We start from the raw sequence: 18,308 nt of genomic DNA, 5'->3' as shown, positions 1-18,308 counted from the left end.
ATTAATTAGCTTACCAAAATATAGGTGGATGGAGCCAATTTAGTCCTGGCGGCTCGGCTGGAAGAAGACAGGACCGGCTCGGCTTGGGCAGACGCGGCTCGGCTCGGTACAGGGATTTCGCGTGCGGCTCGGCTTGCAACAGGGGGAGACGCGGCTCGGCTTGCAACAGGGGAGACGCGGCTCGGCTACACAGAAGCGCGCGGCGCGGCTTCACACGCGGACGCGGCTCTTCAGTTTCGGCTTCGGGCGCGCGGGCGTGGAGCGGCTCCGGGTTCGTTCGTCGGCTGGAGGCACGCGCGGCGGATCGGCTTCGAGTGGCGGCTGCGGGAGACGGCTGGGCGCGGATCGAAGTGGCTCCCTTCGGCTCGATCGGAGCGACGCGGCTGACGGAGCTTCTCGGATCGACGCGGCTGACGGAGCTTCTCGGATCGACGCGGCTGACGGAGCTTCTCGGATCGACGCGGCTGACGGAGCTTCTCGGCTACACAGATCGGCTCGATCGAAGCGACGCGACGCGGCTCGGCTATCCTCCTGATCGGAGCGGCGCGGCGTCGGCGGTCTTCCTTAGGTCGAAACGGCGCGGCGGGTTCCGGCTCGGCTGGCGGCTGCGGATTCGGCTGCAGACGCGCGGAGGATGGCTCGGCTTCCACTCGGCTTGCAGACGCGCGGTGGGTCGGCTCTACTACGGCCGGCTCCGAGGGTTATTCTTTCAGCTGGCGGCGGCGGCGTGCGGCGGCGTGCGGCGGCGTGCGGCGGCGTGCGGCGGCGTGCGGCGGCGGCTAGGGTTTCCTCTTCTATTTTTTTTTTCTTTCTTTTCTTTGGGAAGGTGAAGAGTCTCACACTTCCCCATGCCTCTTTTTAAAAGAAATAAAAAAAATAATTAAAAGAAAACCCTAAAACCCTCTTTCCTCTCTCCTCCATTAACCACCTTTGACCCTTTCCAAGGCCATTTATTTGCTAAGCCATTAATTTATTTCACCCCCTAACTTCAAAATTAATCCATAAAAACTTTAGTTTAATACTAATAATAAACACACTTAGTATTAATATTAATGGTCAAAACAAAAAAAGAAACCGAAATTGTCGGGCGTTACAATCTTCCCTCCTAAAAAAAAAACTTTCGTCCTCGAAAGTTCTAATCCTCGAACAGCTCGGGGTACTGGGCTCTCATATCCTCTTCTTTCTCCCACGTGGCCTCTTCCACTCCATGGTTCTGCCAAAGGATTTTGACCAGTGGAATTTCTCGACTGCGAAGCTTCTTGACCTCCCTTGCCAGGACCTCGACAGGCTGCTCCTCGTAGCTCAGGTTCTCGCTAACCTGCAGTGGCTCGAAGTCCACCACATGTGTTGGGTCTGCGACATATTTCCTCAGCATGGAGATATGGAATACGTCGTGCACTGCAGCAAACGATGGGGGTAGCGCCAAGCGGTAAGCCACGGGGCCAATCCGCTCCAATATCTCGAACGGCCCTACGAAGCGTGGGCTCAGCTTCCCCTTCTTCGCGAACCTCAGAACACCCTTCATGGGTGCAACCTTCAGAAAGACCATATCTCCCACTTCAAACTCGAGGTCCTTACGTCGTACATCAGCGTAACTCTTCTGTCTGCTCTGGGCTGTCAGCATACGAGCTCGGATCTTCCGTATGGCTGCGTTGGTCGTCTGCACTAATTCGGGGCCTAGCATCCTCTGCTCTCCAACCTCGCCCCAGCAGACAGGGGATCTACAGCACTTGCCATACAGAGCCTCGAACGGTGCCATACCGATAGTAGCCTGGTAGCTGTTGTTATAGGCAAACTCCATCAGATGCAGATGGGAGTCCCAACTTCCTGAAAACTCTAGTACGCAGGCTCGCAGCATGTCTTCTAAAATCTGGTTCAATCTCTCTGTCTGACCATCAGTCTGAGGGTGGAATGCCGTGCTGAAGTCCAACCTTGTACCTAATGCAATTTGAAGTCCTTTCCAGAACTTCGATGTGAAACGGGCGTCTCTGTCTGAAATGATGGATACGGGTACTCCATGTAGTCTCACAATCTCTGTCATATATAGCTGCCCCCACTTACTGGCAGTGTAAGTGGATTTCCCTGGCACGAAATGGGCCGACTTCGTGAGTCTGTCGACCACGACCCAGATCACCGTGTAGCCCCTTAGGGTCTTGGGCAGTCCCGTAATAAAATCCATCGACACACTCTCCCACTTCCACCCTGGCACACTCAAGGGTTGCAACAACCCTGCTGGATGCTGCCTAGGTGCCTTCACCTGCTGGCACACCAAGCATCTACTGACAAGGTCTGCCACATCCCTCTTCATGCCCCTCCACCAATAGACACTCCTTAAGTCCTGGTACATCTTCGTACTCCCAGGGTGCATGGTAAACGGGGAACTGTGAGCCTCAGTCAAAAGCTCCGTCTTAACTGCGCTGTCTTCCGGCACACAGAGGCGTCCTTCAAACATAAGGCCATCGTCAGAGGATATGGAGAAGCCTTCACCTTGCTCTGTCTCTACCACGCGACGCTTCTCTGCCAGATAAGGATCATTCAGCTGAGCAGCAATGATCTTTTGCCTCAAGGTTGGCTGGACTGTCAACTGAGCCAACTGTGCGGTAACCTCACCTACTGAGACTGCAATCTCTGCCCTCTCAAAGTCCCTGAGTAAGGGGGTCTGCTTGGTGATTAGCGCTGCTGAATGTGCAACTTTCCTACTTAGCGCATCAGCCACTACATTCGCTTTGCCTGGGTGGTATAGGATCTCGCAGTCGTAGTCTTTCACCAACTCAAGCCACCTCCTCTGCCTCATGTTCAACTCCTTCTGGGTGAAGAAGTACTTCAGGCTCTTATGATCGGTGTAAATCTGAATCTTCTCACCGTACAGATAGTGCCTCCATATCTTCAGTGCAAAGACTACAGCTGCCAACTCCAAGTCATGGGTAGGGTAGTTCTGCTCATGGATCTTCAACTGGCGGGAGGCATAAGCAACTACCTTACCCTGCTGCATCAGGACACAACCTAGTCCCTTCTTGGAGGCGTCACTATAGATTACAAAGTTTCCCGAACCATCGGGCACTGTCAGGACCGGTGCAGTCACTAGCTTCTGTTTGAGCTCCTGAAAGCTCCTCTTGCAAGCTGGGCTCCAGACAAAAGGGGTTCCCTTCCTGGTCAACTGGGTCAACGGGCTGGCTATACGTGAGAAGTCTTCCACGAACCTCCTGTAGTAACCTGCCAAGCCCAGAAAACTTCGAATTTCACTAACCGTGGACGGTCGGGTCCAGTTGGTCACCGCTTCAATCTTTGCGGGATCTACTGAAACTCCCTCACTGGAAACCACGTGGCCAAGAAACGTCACCTTCCTTAACCAGAATTCACACTTGGAGAACTTGGCATACAACTTGTTGGCTCGAAGGGTCTCCAAAACTTGGTGTAAGTGCTCCTCGTGCTCAGCCTCAGTTTTTGAGTAAATGAGGATGTCGTCAATGAAGACTATGACGAACGAGTCTAGAAACTCCTTAAACACCCTGTTCATCAGATCCATGAATACTGCAGGAGCGTTAGTCAAGCCGAAAGACATCACAACGAATTCGTAATGTCCGTACCTCGATCGAAAGGCCGTCTTGGGGATGTCACCGTCCCTAGTCCTCAACTGGTGATAGCCTGATCGCAGGTCGATCTTGGAGAAGACGGTGGCTCCCTGCAACTGATCGAACAGGTCATCAATCCTGGGCAAGGGGTAGCGGTTTTTGACTGTCACCTTGTTCAGCTCTCGGTAGTCAATACAAAGGCGCATTGACCCATCCTTTTTCTTCACGAACAATACTGGGGCTCCCCAAGGCGACACACTGGGCCGGATGAAGCCTTTGTCCAACAACTCCTGTAACTGGACCTTCAACTCCTTTAGCTCAGCTGGAGCCATTCTGTAAGGGGCCCTCGAGATAGGAGCAGTGCCCGGCTCTAACTCGATGGCGAAGTCTACCTCTCTGGGGGGCGGAAGTCCTGGGAGTTCGTCTGGGAAAACGTCGGGGTACTCTCTTACCACGGGTTCGGAAGATAGGGAAACTTCTGGCTCTCTCACATCCACTACGCTTGCCAAAATACCCCAAGTACCCTGGCTGAGTAGTTTACTAGCCTTCATGGCTGAGATGACCTTGGGTATACATACCATGCCTGCCCCCCTGAATTTGAAACTAGCCTCGGAGGGAGGGTTGAAGACAACTTCCTTGCCATAACAGTCTATATTTGCATGGTTGGCTGATAGCCAATCCATGCCTAGTATCACATCAAAATCCTGCATGTCTAACACTAGCAAGGTCACGTCTAACATACGATTCGCTATCTCTACCCGACATGCCTTTATTTGTTCTTTGGATAACAGGACCTCCCCAGATGGAGTAGAAACCGACAAAACACTACCCAAAGGCTCTACCTCTAAACCCACATGCTGAACGAAAACGGAGGATATAAACGAGTGGGATGACCCAGAGTCAAATAGCACAAAAGCATAGTGCCCCAAAATTGGGAGCGTACCTGTCACCACAGTGCCAGCTCGCTCGGCCTCCTGCCGGGTAGTGGCGAAAACTCTCCCCTGCTGGGCCGCAGAAGGCTGGGGCGGTGTCGTCTCAAAGGGTTTCCGAGGACACATATCAGCAGTGTGCCCCGGCTGTCTGCACCTAAAGCAGACTCCACTTCCAGCCAAGCAACGACCTCCGTGGACTCTCCCGCAGGTAGTACAAGCGGGTAGCTCTCTCAGAGTCCTCCCGGCTGCTGCAAGCTCCCGTCGGTGTCTCTGGAAGACACCTCCTGACCTCAGTGTTCGCTGCGGTGCTACGTCAGGCTGCGTCTCAACCTTTCTCTTCTGTCCCAAGGCTGACCCTCTGCCGGCAGCCTTAGACGCATCGGCTCTCTCAGGCAGGCTCAAATCCAGTGCTATACGTAGTGCATCAGCATGCGTGGCTGGGCGGAGGGCTCTGACAATGCCCTGAAGGTCTAGCCTGAGTCCTCTAACAAATTTCTCCGTCCTGGCAGCCTCATCTCTTACCATATCGGGAGCAAAGCGGGACAGCATATCGAACTCGGCGTCGTACTGCTCCACCGTCATGTCGCCTTGCTCCAAGTTTAGGAACTCTTGCAGCTTGGCGTGCTTCACATTGGCGGAGAAAAACTTAGCATAGAAGTTCTCCTTGAACTGTTCCCATGTTATTTTGCTTACATCGCCCCCTAGCATTCTCTCCGCGGTCTCCCACCAGGCGGTGCCCCTGTCCTCCAAGAAGAAGACTGCACACTGCACCTTCTGGTCTTCTGGGCACTTCATGTACCGGAAAATAGTCTCTATGGACGTCAACCACATTTGGGCCTTTGTGGGGTTGTCCATGGATCCGTCAAAGGTCTTGGGATTATACTTCCTGAAATCCCGTAAGTGTTTCGCCTCGGCCGACAGTTGAACTGGTACTGGTTGAGCTTCCTCAGGGGCTGGAGGAGCGACGGCCTGAGCCTGAACAGGGGCGGCCTGGTTCTGCTGGGCGGCAAGGAAAGGCGCCAAAGCAGCTTGCAGCATGTCCTGATAACGCTGCTCCATTGCGGCGAGATCCGCCTGGGTGACCGGTGCGTTTGGGTCGACTGCCGGTGCAACAGGTGGCGCCTCCGGCTGGCCACGACCGGCTCCTCTGCCTCCCCTACCACCTCCTCGGCGTGTACCTCTACGTGGCGGCATTCTCCCTAAAATTCACCAACAAACTTCTCACCACAAGAACTTAACACCCTATATCTAGGTCTTAGACTATTCAGGCAAAATTGTAATCTTAACATTAGCAAGGCTTTAGACATACCTGGCGAGTGCCGAAGGACCGTATAGCCATAGGGTGAAGTAAAACCAAACAAAAATGACTTACATCGTAGGTCAGTCTACAGAACCTAAAACACTGTGCTCTGATACCAACTGTAACGACCCAACTCCTTATGCTGAATCGAAGTCATTACTAAATATAGAACAAGTGGTTTAAGTCTAAAAATTTTATTAAAAGCATACGGTTCAAGAAATTCATTTATAAAAACATAAACAAGGTAGTCATGCAAAAATGTGTGAACGTTCTGAAATCCTACTCGGGCCCTATCTACATAAAAGATAGTGAAAAATAAAAAAGTACTCAAACTCAAATGCTAAAATCTGAAATAAGAAATAAGCGGAAGCGGTAGTCCCTATGGCCCTCCTCGGTCTCACTTCGGGTCGCTCGCCAGCTTGCCCTTGCCCTTGCCCCGTCCTCTACCTGAAAACATGAAATGGAGAGAATGAGTATAAAAATACTCAGTAAGGGACCCACTACTAGTCCCACTAGGTGCCTGTTAACTTCCTGTTAGAGTCCTGATAACTGGTACCCAATCTCTGGCACGTTCCCGAACACGTGCAATCATGCGCTCCCGTAGGAACGTAACTCTGGTCTTCGGTGCCCGGGGACACCTAGGACAGTCGGGATGCGAGGACCCCGTCGAGTCACTCGAGTCATGTCTATATCATGCTAGACTGGCGTCCCGTCGGACCACACAGTCCTCAATAGGTGGTGATCCCGAAGGACACCCATGCAGGTACGACTCTAACAAAATCAAGCTAACAGGTACCCTAATTGCAGTAAACATACACATGGCATCAGCATATAACATGTCACATAAATCATTTCTACACTCTCCGTCCCGACATTCGTCGTAACCATAATAGATCTTGCCACGCATAACAGGCTATAGCTCAATTATATCGTCATTTGCATCATACTAACATTTATTTCAGGCATCATACTGTCAAATTCTCAATATGCAACATAGGGCATACACAGTCTCATACTTCAAACATGAAACTAGTAGTAGAATCTCTTACCTGGAGATTCACTTGTCGAGTCCTAACCGCGAGGCAGTACGCTTTCCAAGCGACGAAGTCCTAACTGTTTAATGAGTCAAGATTGTAAATAGGTCGCCAACGACTAACGGTTCGAGACTAAGTTGAAATAACTTACCCTAGAAGGAGGTTGCAGTGCTCGAGCCCCTACTGAAGAAATCCCGCGCTGCAGTAATTTCTTGGTCCAAGACGTCCCTTGAGAAAAATAATTGAATTTAGATCCAAATTAATTTAACTAACGTCCGAGCATGGAGTCTTACCGGAAAAACCACAATAATTAATTAGCTTACCAAAATATAGGTGGATGGAGCCAATTTAGTCCTGGCGGCTCGGCTGGAAGAAGACAGGACCGGCTCGGCTTGGGCAGACGCGGCTCGGCTCGGTACAGGGATTTCGCGTGCGGCTCGGCTTGCAACAGGGGGAGACGCGGCTCGGCTTGCAACAGGGGAGACGCGGCTCGGCTACACAGAAGCGCGCGGCGCGGCTTCACACGCGGACGCGGCTCTTCGGTTTCGGCTTCGGGCGCGCGGGCGTGGAGCGGCTCCGGGTTCGTTCGTCGGCTGGAGGCACGCGCGGCGGATCGGCTTCGAGTGGCGGCTGCGGGAGACGGCTGGGCGCGGATCGAAGTGGCTCCCTTCGGCTCGATCGGAGCGACGCGGCTGACGGAGCTTCTCGGATCGACGCGGCTGACGGAGCTTCTCGGATCGACGCGGCTGACGGAGCTTCTCGGATCGACGCGGCTGACGGAGCTTCTCGGCTACACAGATCGGCTCGATCGAAGCGACGCGACGCGGCTCGGCTATCCTCCTGATCGGAGCGGCGCGGCGTCGGCGGTCTTCCTTAGGTCGAAACGGCGCGGCGGGTTCCGGCTCGGCTGGCGGCTGCGGATTCGGCTGCAGACGCGCGGAGGATGGCTCGGCTTCCACTCGGCTTGCAGACGCGCGGTGGGTCGGCTCTACTACGGCCGGCTCCGAGGGTTATTCTTTCAGCTGGCGGCGGCGGCGTGCGGCGGCGTGCGGCGGCGTGCGGCGGCGTGCGGCGGCGTGCGGCGGCGGCTAGGGTTTCCTCTTCTATTTTTTTTTTTCTTTCTTTTCTTTGGGAAGGTGAAGAGTCTCACACTTCCCCATGCCTCTTTTTAAAAGAAATAAAAAAAATAATTAAAAGAAAACCCTAAAACCCTCTTTCCTCTCTCCTCCATTAACCACCTTTGACCCTTTCCAAGGCCATTTATTTGCTAAGCCATTAATTTATTTCACCCCCTAACTTCAAAATTAATCCATAAAAACTTTAGTTTAATACTAATAATAAACACACTTAGTATTAATATTAATGGTCAAAACAAAAAAAGAAACCGAAATTGTCGGGCGTTACACTGATGCCCTGAGAAGAAAAAGCTCGTTGCTTACACTCCTCTCTTCAGAAATTATGGCATCTAAACACCTTCCTGGTCTATATGAAGAAGACACTGACTTTGGAGACATTTGGTACAAATGAGCTAACTACTTGAAGACCGATGACTACCATGTTGTTAACAGCTTCCTATTCAAAGGAGAACAATTGTGCATCCCTCACACTTCTCTACGAGAAGTCCTATTAAAATAAGCTCACTCCAATGGATTAGTTGGACATTTTGGGCGAGTTAAAACATTTGGAATAATCTCCAAAAGATACTATTGACCTCAACTAAGGAGAAATTCAAATAACTTCGTAAAGAGATGCCCTGTTTGGCAAAGACCTAAAGGCTCAAGCACCAATGCTGATATTTACCACTACCTATTCCAACCTCTATTTGGAAGGATCTATCAGTTGACTTTGTGATCGAGCTACCTAAGACTTAAAGGCACTATGATTCAGTAATGGTGGTAATAGACAAATTCAGCCAGTGGCTCACTTCATAGCTTGCAAGAAGACAAATAATGCAATCTACATAGCCAACCTCTTTTTTAGAGAGATTGTCGGTCTACATGGAGTACCTAAAACAATTGTTTCTGATAATGATGTCAAATTCCTATGCCACTTTTAGAGAACTATATGGAAGAAATTTGACAGAACTCTAAAATACAGTACTACGACCCGCCCACAAAGAGATGGACAAATTGAAGTGGAACAAAATCTAAGCAGTGGGATCTAACTCTTACATAAGTCGAGTTTGCCTTCAATAATATAAAGAACTACTCAACTGGTAAATGCCCGTTTGAAATTGTATACACCAAACAACCACGATTAACTTTTGACCTTGCCTCACTTCCCACAACCATGGACCTCAATAAAAAACTCCATAAAGAAGTTCACGACCACCTTGTACAAATTACAGATTCCTATAAAAGAACAGCAGACAAGAAAAGAAGACAAGCCAACTTTTCTGAAGGCGACTTAGTGATGATTCATCTTCAAAAAAATAGATTTTCAACCGACATCTACAGCAAGCTAAAAGACAAACAACTTGGCTCATTTCACATCTTAGAGAAGTATGGAGATAATGCTTTCAAAGTAGAACTACTGTCGGACTTATGCATACACCCAATATTCAACGTTGCTGACCTAAAACCATACCACACACCAGACGGCTCCACACTAGCCAGCTAATGCACTCAAGCACGAGTCCATTGTTAAGGGGTGGAATGATGTAATAAGTAGAATAAAGATAGTTAAAATAGTAAAAATTAATCAGCTATTCTGATTAGTTAACTCCCTAACCATCCTAACTGTTTTAGCAACTCCCTTATAACTACCTTGTAACAAACTTTCAAACCTCTCAATAAATACCCCATCTCTTAGCCATTTTTCTTTTTTTGCAGAGAATTCATATAGAAATTGGCTTCAACTTTGAATTACATCACAATCAAAGCAAGAAAGTGTTAAACATGTGTTACACTTTAGTATCTGAGAGCAACCAAGTTCATAACTTAAATCATCATCCTTCAATTGCAATGGATACATTAGATGAGAATGAAGTTCATATTGGTGAAGTTGAGGTTGGCTTGTGAGATAACATGATGGAGACCACATCGACTATATGGGAATCATATGAGTCATATGATTCAAAAGATGATACTTATTCATGGGAACCATTTGAAATGAACAATGAATCGTTTGACATCCCACAACAAAGAAATGCTCCTACAAAAGATTGCAAAGGAAAAGCTAAACTTCACTATAGCTCCTTTAGCCAAAAGTAGAAGGCAAAAAGAAGTGATTGGTCCGAAGAAAGCTCTACAAGTGAGAAGTTGGATGTAGGATAATTTTTTTTCTTTGTAAGGGAGATTTTTCAATGATATTAAGTGTCTTGGCACTGAAAAAAATCAGTTGTAGTAAAAAAATCTATAAAAGAGGTTCTTTTTGTTAGATACATTAACAACTGCGGTTGAAGATTGCGAGCAGTGAGATTGAAGGATTTAAATATTTATAAGATTAAAAATGTATGTCAAAGTTCAACCATGTTCTCTTGAGTTTTTGAATTGTGACCATAGGCAAGCAAAATCTTGGGTTGTTGGATAATTAATAAAGTCCAAATTCAAGGAAATTGGTCTCCTATACAAACCACGTGGTATCATAGAAGACATGAAAAAAAATTATGGCATAAGTATGAGTTATGAAAAAGCATGGCATGTCAGAGAAAATGCATATTAACGAATGTGAGGGTCTCCTGAAGAGTCATATAATCTATTGCTTAGATATGGTGAAGCACTCAAGCTTACAAATCCAAATACAATATTTCACATATCTTTTTATGGTTGTTGGCCTATGTGTTTGAGGATCCTTAAATTGCATTAGATCGATCATAGTCATGGATGGAACATTTCTTAAGAACAAATATTGGAGTCAATTGTTAGTTGCCTTTGCTTAGATGGTAACAATAAAATTTATCCTCTTGCCTCTGGAGTAGATAATAGAGAAACAGATGCCTCAGTACAGTGGTTTTTAGAAAAATTGAAAGATAGGGGAGGGCCTAATCTAGGCTTCTTGATAGATCAAAAACATGCTTCTCCAAGGGTATTTGATTTTGAAACGCATAGTGAAAGTTTGGAATGTGCGAGATACATGCGAGATGTGTGCGAGATAAAACATAAGCGCCAAAAAGACTTACTAAACATGCATAAAAAAACTTTAAATGACCGAGGAGGGGTAGCACTTTGATTTCGAATTGCATAGTGAAAGTTTAGAATGTGTGAAATATGTACAAGATAAAACATAACTACCTAAGAGACTTGCTAAAAATGCATAAAAACACTCCAAATGGCTTAGGAGGGGTAGCAATTTGATTTCAAATTGCATAGTGAAAGTTTGGAATGTACGATATGAAACATAACGACCTAAAAAACTTACTAAACAAGCATAAAAACACTCCAAATGACTTAGGAGGGGTACCAATTTGATTTTGAAACACATAGTAAAAGTTTGAAATGTGCGAGATGCGTACGAGATGTGTGCGATATAAAACATAAGTGCATAAGAATGAGGCTTACTAAACATGCATAAAAAACTCTAAAGGACTTAAGAGGGGTAAAATTTTGATTTTGAAACCCATAGTAAAAGTTTGAAATGTGCGAGATGCGTGTGAGATGTGTGCGAGATAAAATATAAGTGCATAAGAGGCTTACTAAACATGCATAAAAACACTCCAAAGGACTAAAGAGAGGAAGCAATTTGATTTTGAAACGCATAGTGAAAGTTTGGAATGTGTAGTACTTGTGGCTGGTGGAGTTAGCTTTGGAGCTTAGGGGAATAATATTGTTGCTTACATACTGGTATTTAAATCTACATGAAGAGTCATTGATCATGGTCATTGCATACTAGATACTCTCTATGCATATCTTCATCACGTAACTCCTAAAACCTTGTTGAGTACAAGTTTTCTCATTGTTTGTCCAAGTGTAAGTGAAACAATAGGTTTATCTATGTGATCCAGAGTCGAACACAGGGAATTGATATCAAAGCTTAGTTCTAAGGTTCACTAGTCGTTTAGGCAATATAAAACAATAAACTATACAGTGTAAAAGAATGTAAGTTTAGACTATATCTACTTATCTACACTAGAGAATCCGTAAAGGACAATTACGATGTAATTGTCAACTAACTTGCATAAAAGAAGGGGTGAAGGAAAGTCTATGCATTACCAAGCGATTAAGCAATCAAAGAACCTTAATGCGATATAGCTTAGTTAACTATCTTATGATTAAGGCGAGCACCTCTCAATGTTTTTAAACTCCTCACTTGCTCACCTCTCGAAATCCAAATGACCAAGCTGCATTAAGCAAGTTATATCTAGAACACTTCACTTACAAGACTTATAAAGCTTCACATTTAAGAATGACTTACAATCTCTCGGCATCATATACCCACACTTGTTCTCCTTTCAATATACATATACTGAAAGTCATCTCGCCAAGGTGAAGTTTATCTCCAAACTACTCCTTGCACACGTTAGTCATATCCTTACTACTTGCCCTCTCGGATAGTTGGCAATATACACTAGTCAGGTGATGAAAATAGCTCAGCTAACGCGATAAGAAATATAAGCTAACCTTCTTATTAAAAACTTATCATAAATCTTAAACTACAATCACACAAGCACAAATGAACAGTAAATAGATAGAGGATTGAAACTAGTATAAATATGCAATGTATTAAAGAATATAGACCTTAGACACTGTACAATATGAACAAATACATTACAAAGAAATACAAAGAATGGAAAGAATAGAAATGACATTACAAGTTAGAGGAAATGAGGACGGGATCTGCTTCACTCAAACCTCAAGTTTTCACTCTTTGACTGACCAGAGAAAATGAAGAAATGCTTTACAAATGATGGAAAGGATAGTCCTTTCCACCACCCTCTAGTTTTTTACCTATTCGAGCCCCATTAATGGTCCATTCATACCTCATCTTTTATGCTGATGGAGTCCTTTATATAGGCAAATTTAACAAAAAATCTAATATTTTGAACATGTCAGCACCGAAAGTTGCCTCTGTTTCAAATCTCATCAACTCCAACTACCACTTCGGTCTTCTAGCGAAACTCTCTCGCCTAGTGTTTGCACAAGTTCCTCTGCAATTCCCTAGCTTCTTATATTATTCATACTCTAGCATTAAGACACAAAAAACATGGTGAAACAGACATAAATGCTTATGTAAAATGTATTTCCAAATATTTATGAATTTACAACATCACTTACGCGTTTTGACACATTTCTTATGTGTTTTGGTCTCATTATTCTATCTAAAAGGCTATAATAACTTGTATTTCTACAAGTTATCAACGAGATGTATGCGAGATAAAACATAAGGGTCAAAGAGACTTACTAAACATGCATAAAAACACTCCAAATGACTTAGGAGGGGTAGCAATTTGATTTCAAATGCATAGTGAAAGTTTAGAATGTGCGAGATGTGTGCGAGATAAAACATAAGTGCATAAGAGCCTTATTGTACATTCATAAAAACACTCCAAAGGTCTTAAGAGGGATAGAAATTTGATTTCGAAACGCATAGTGAAATTTTGGAATGTACGAGAGGTGTGTGAGATAAAATGTAACTGCCAAATAGACTTACTAAACATGCATAAAAGCACTCCAAAGGACTTAAGAGGGAAAATAATTTGATTTTCAAAATGCATAGTGAAATTTTGGAATGTGCGAGATGTGTGCAAGATAAATTATAAGTGCATAAGAGACTTACTAAACATGCATAAGAACACTCCAAATGACCTAGGAGAGGTAGCAATTTGATTTCAAAATACATAGTGAAAGTTTTGAATGTGCGAGAGGTGTGCGAGATAAAACATAAGGGCCTAAGAGACATACTAAACATGCATAAAACATGTGTAAAGCCTCCTAAAACACCTCAACTATTCCACATTAGTCTACAACAATTCCACGTTAACCAAAACCAAAACAACTAAACTATCCATATTCTAAGATAAGAATAAGTAGACAACAACAAAAATAATCTACACCCAATCCAAATCAGTAAACAAGGTATATAATTGATTTCAACAAACAAAGAAAACTAACTTTTATGTTTTCTGTTATCTTTCTTAAACTTGTCAACAAGGATAAAAAATTTCACAATAACTAAGCTAAAATAAATTGCTTGCACTCCTAAACATATATTATAACGCCTTGAACGATTCTCAGGCATATATAAACGTTGCATTTTTCTTTAATGTATGTAATACTTTGAAGGAAATAGATGCTTTGAGGTTGCCTTTATAAACCATGTCAGAAAGTGCTGATTTTAAAGCTATTTTCTTTTGGAAATCTATATGAATGATCATATATCCTCTTCAAACCTAGTAATAATAGGGAACCAAAAAGAATTTTTCTCACTCAAGCAAATAGTAAGAACTTGTAACAAATTTTCTCTACTAACAGGGTTGCCTAACATCTCCTTGAAAAGCTCTAAAACGATGCAAAAGCTTATATGATAAACTGGTATTGAAATTTCTAAGCAGTACAAAATTACTGACACGTGATGAGGCAAATGTTGAATCACATATAGTCCAAGCTATAACTTCACATCTTCCACCTTTGCTAAAAAAATTGATCCTACTTAATGCCACCTAGTTTCAATTTACAAAAGGTCGCTCTAACCCAACAGTAGAGAGTTTTCAAACAGGCTAAGAAACGCCCAACAACTATCACAAATTTATATAAATTTATATTTACAATGGTAAAAATAAAAGTACATACAAGAGGAAATTGAGAGTGATCACCTATCGAGATTTGGCGAAGAAATTGAACAATGACAATGGAGTTGCAAAGAAAAGCAAACTGAAGAAAGGAAATGAACATGCGTGCTCCAATGTTTATCGTTGCTTCACCTACGTTCACCAAAAGAGAGGTTTACACTGATTTTCAAAGAAAAAACCAGGAGGAGAGGCTTACACAGTTCAACTATCACAAGAAAGCATGCTCCGACATCCTAATAAAAATTGAAGAAAAGCAATGGAATTGGTGAGGCGATGTTCACTATGGCCTCACCGACATTCACTGAAGGAGAGGATGAATACGGCACTGGAGTAGAGGAGAAGAAATCAAAGCGCGAAAGTTCAATTTTTTTTCAATTTGCGCGAGGAGAAGAACGAATGGTTTTTTTTTCTTTTTAGTTTTGTTTTGTTTTAGGTTAAAATAGAAGGGAAGGGAAGGGAACATTTATTAAGGGTAAAATTGACATTTTACTCTCATTTTGTGTCCTAAAACTCAATCTTTTCAAATTTAATCCTAAAAATCATTTATTTCTCTAAAAATGGCCTATTTTTTGCAATTTCTCAAGTATTTTTTACTTGTCAATATTGTGTACGTAATTGCACTGTCTGCCAGACATATAACTTCATTGTTCATTTTTAAGGCATAAGAAAATTATCCATGCTTCTTCACTAAACAAAATAATTACAATAAAAAAAATTATACTATGTATAAAAATGAGAGATAAAAAAAACATCAATTATTAAATTAATTCATAAATAAAGCAGTACTTGCTATTTAATAAAATATGTTAATCTCTTCAGGAGATTCAAAACTTTACCACATCCAAATTTGTCGTACTAGATGCCCAAATATATTATTCAATTTAATATGCAAAATCTGCTTCCACATTTTTCTCTTTTTCTTGTAGAGCTTTCATTTTATGATCATCATTTCATGTAGTTTTTTTAGATATGGATGATTATATAAGGACCAACCAAAAAAAATAATTACTTTTTATTTTACTGTGGTTATAACTTGACTACAATCATCGACTTCACAATATTCACTTCAAGGAATGAGGTTGTTCCAATTGGTCAAGATTGATTAATTTTCATCCACCACTATTAAAATTTACAACATCCACTTCAGGGAAATGTTGGTTCTTTACTCGTCTGATCTTTATGATTTTTCAATCAAAAACTCGTCATCACATTCAACCACAAGAAGAAATTAAGATAAGGCAATAGTATTCGTAAAAATATTTCTCTCAATATTGCAATTGCAGGAGCATAGGAGGATATCCAAAATATAGAATAATTTTTTTTTTTTATGATCATATTCTTAATGACATTTCAGTGTATCAAGAATTCATAATAAATAATTATTACTATTAGTATCAAATAGTAAAATTTTAATATATATATATATATATATATATATATATATATCAAACATGGAAAATAATATTTATTTTAGTAATTATAACAAGGAAAAATCGACATACTATTAGGACGACCAGAGGAGATAATTGGAGCTCATGATGATAACGCTTTGTAAAAATGAGGCACAATCGGAATACAAAAATCGAAAAAATATAATATTAAAATAATCTAATATAATAAATAAACAAGAAATTAATTAGGAAATTAAGAAGATTAGGAAAATCTCAAAATTTTAATTTCTCCACTTTCTCCAATTTCTTTGAATTTCTCTCCAATAATGTAGTCACTTGCAAGTCCACCAAATGCCACTATTTATAAGTAATTTAGCAAGTAGGCATTACTTGGCCATTAAGAGTCTATGTTCACTTGACACGTGGCATGAGCGTTAGATGATTAATGGGTTGACATGTGACTATGGCCACTAAGCACACTAATGGGCATCTATATATATTAATAGTATTTATTAATAGTATCAAGGATTTTTACGAAAATGTGAACAAAAATTGGCATGTGATAGAGTCAAATAAAATCTTTGGGAGAAATATGCATCAAATTCTTGAAAAGTTCACAAATATCATTTTAAGAATCTTGGGAGCCGAGTTAATTATTATAGTCTATAGTTATTAAAGTCTATACTATAATAATCTATGCTTGGAATGGAGACTATTTGTCTCTATAAGAAATGGTATACACGATAACGAGGAAAAAAACATAAATACAATATAGTAAACCATGTAACAAATAATATACATTATAATAACTTGAAATAATAACATCATTAATTGTAGATTATAATAGTTTGAAAATGTTAGAGTTAGTGGACTTAGTCCATAGGGAGATTTACTCTAAATTTTTTTCTTTTTTATCTCACTGTATTATTCTATTTATTCTCCCTCTTATACCTTTTGTAATTATAAAAAATAATAAGAAAAGTAAACTTGTAATTTTTCTCTCGATACTTACGTTTTCACGTAATTTGATGTTCTCGTTAGTTTATCGCTTTCATTATGGTACCAAAGTGAGGTAACAACGAAACCCTAAACACCCTTAGAGAATGTTGGCGATTACTTTGAGGCCACCCTCAGAGCAGTCCACATAGTCCAACGCCGGGAATGGCCCTCACGCACCACAACCAATCGCCTACACGCCGCCTCTGCTAGGCGTGTCTGCACACGCGCCGCCGTCGAATGCCTCGACGAACTAGCCTGTCTTCTCCTCGCTATCATCCTAAGTTCAGCTGTTATACCCTTCCGACAATTCAAAGCTCCACACGATGTTGTTGCCCTCAGTTTACGAACTGTCATTTACTCACGTATAGCTGTCTTTTCATTCCTTAAAGCAGCCGCATATTCATGGTTTCGGATTGATTGAGGGTATACTCAATCTGGTTTTGAAGTAGGTTAATTCTTGGCACAGTATAAATCAATTGATCTACAGATGTATTCAAAGAACCTGGTAACTTTTCTCCCTAATTTTTCCTCGAATTATATAACTGGCTCTAGCACCATCTAGAGGGAATTTTCATGGGAGAAATTAAATGTTGTTTTTCGTGATCTCAATTGATCAAGATGTTCCTCAAGGACCGTCACTAATTTGGCTTTTTGACATGGGAGATTGTACGTCCTCCACTAGGTGATGCCTTGGAACAATTCTGGAAAGGGAAGGACTCCTTCATTCAGTCTATGTTGATTAATAGCATTGAAACATAGATCGTTAAGCATCTACTCTATGCGACCAATGCAAAAATTTTATGGGATACAACTTAGAAACTTTACTCGAAGAGTCAGAATGCCCCTCGATTATTGATTACTTGTTTTTTTGTTATATATTATACAAAAATCATTCATAAATATATCATGTTGGATTTTAATTATGCGACTAACAACGACATCTAGGCTAGGGTTATGCGATATAAGGTGTATGTCCTACCTATACGTTGCTCAATGCATAATGATTAACGTTTAGTAAAAGTTTTCCTTATGCTTGCCCAAGTGTAAGCAAATCGAGAGTTTTCTTGGATAAGCCAGGTCGAACACAGAGAATTTCTATAAAATCTTAGCTATAACACTTACTTCTTAACTAGTCGGTATAAATTCTACACTGCTATTTGTTGTTGTAAACAAAGATTTACCCTTATACCAGCTAGATGTTAAGAATGATTTTCTGAATTGAGACCTGGTAGAGGAAGTCTACATGAAACCCCCCACCTGAATTTGAAGCCCAGTTTGGTCATCAGATATTGTAAACTTTACAAATTCTTATATGGTCTGAAATAGTCACCCAGAGCATGATTTGACAGGTTCA

General features: G+C 42.3%; 1 long non-coding RNA gene across 1 annotated transcript; it reads right to left on the bottom strand.

Annotated features, from left to right (window-relative positions):
- Positions 1–12,478: 12,478 nt before the first annotated feature.
- Positions 12,479–14,956, bottom strand: LOC127148255 (uncharacterized). Its single transcript, XR_007819128.1, has 2 exons — positions 14,589–14,956; positions 12,479–12,957 (listed from the first exon to the last, which is right to left on the bottom strand). It is a non-coding gene; the product is annotated as an uncharacterized LOC127148255 (long non-coding RNA).
- Between the last annotated feature and the right edge of the window lie 3,352 nt (positions 14,957–18,308).

The sequence above is a fragment of the Cucumis melo genome, chromosome 2 (assembly GCF_025177605.1).
Source record: "Cucumis melo cultivar AY chromosome 2, USDA_Cmelo_AY_1.0, whole genome shotgun sequence".
NCBI lineage: Eukaryota > Viridiplantae > Streptophyta > Magnoliopsida > Cucurbitales > Cucurbitaceae > Cucumis > Cucumis melo.
Note: the sequence above shows the minus strand (reverse complement) of the source record. Positions and strands in the feature narration are given on the sequence as shown.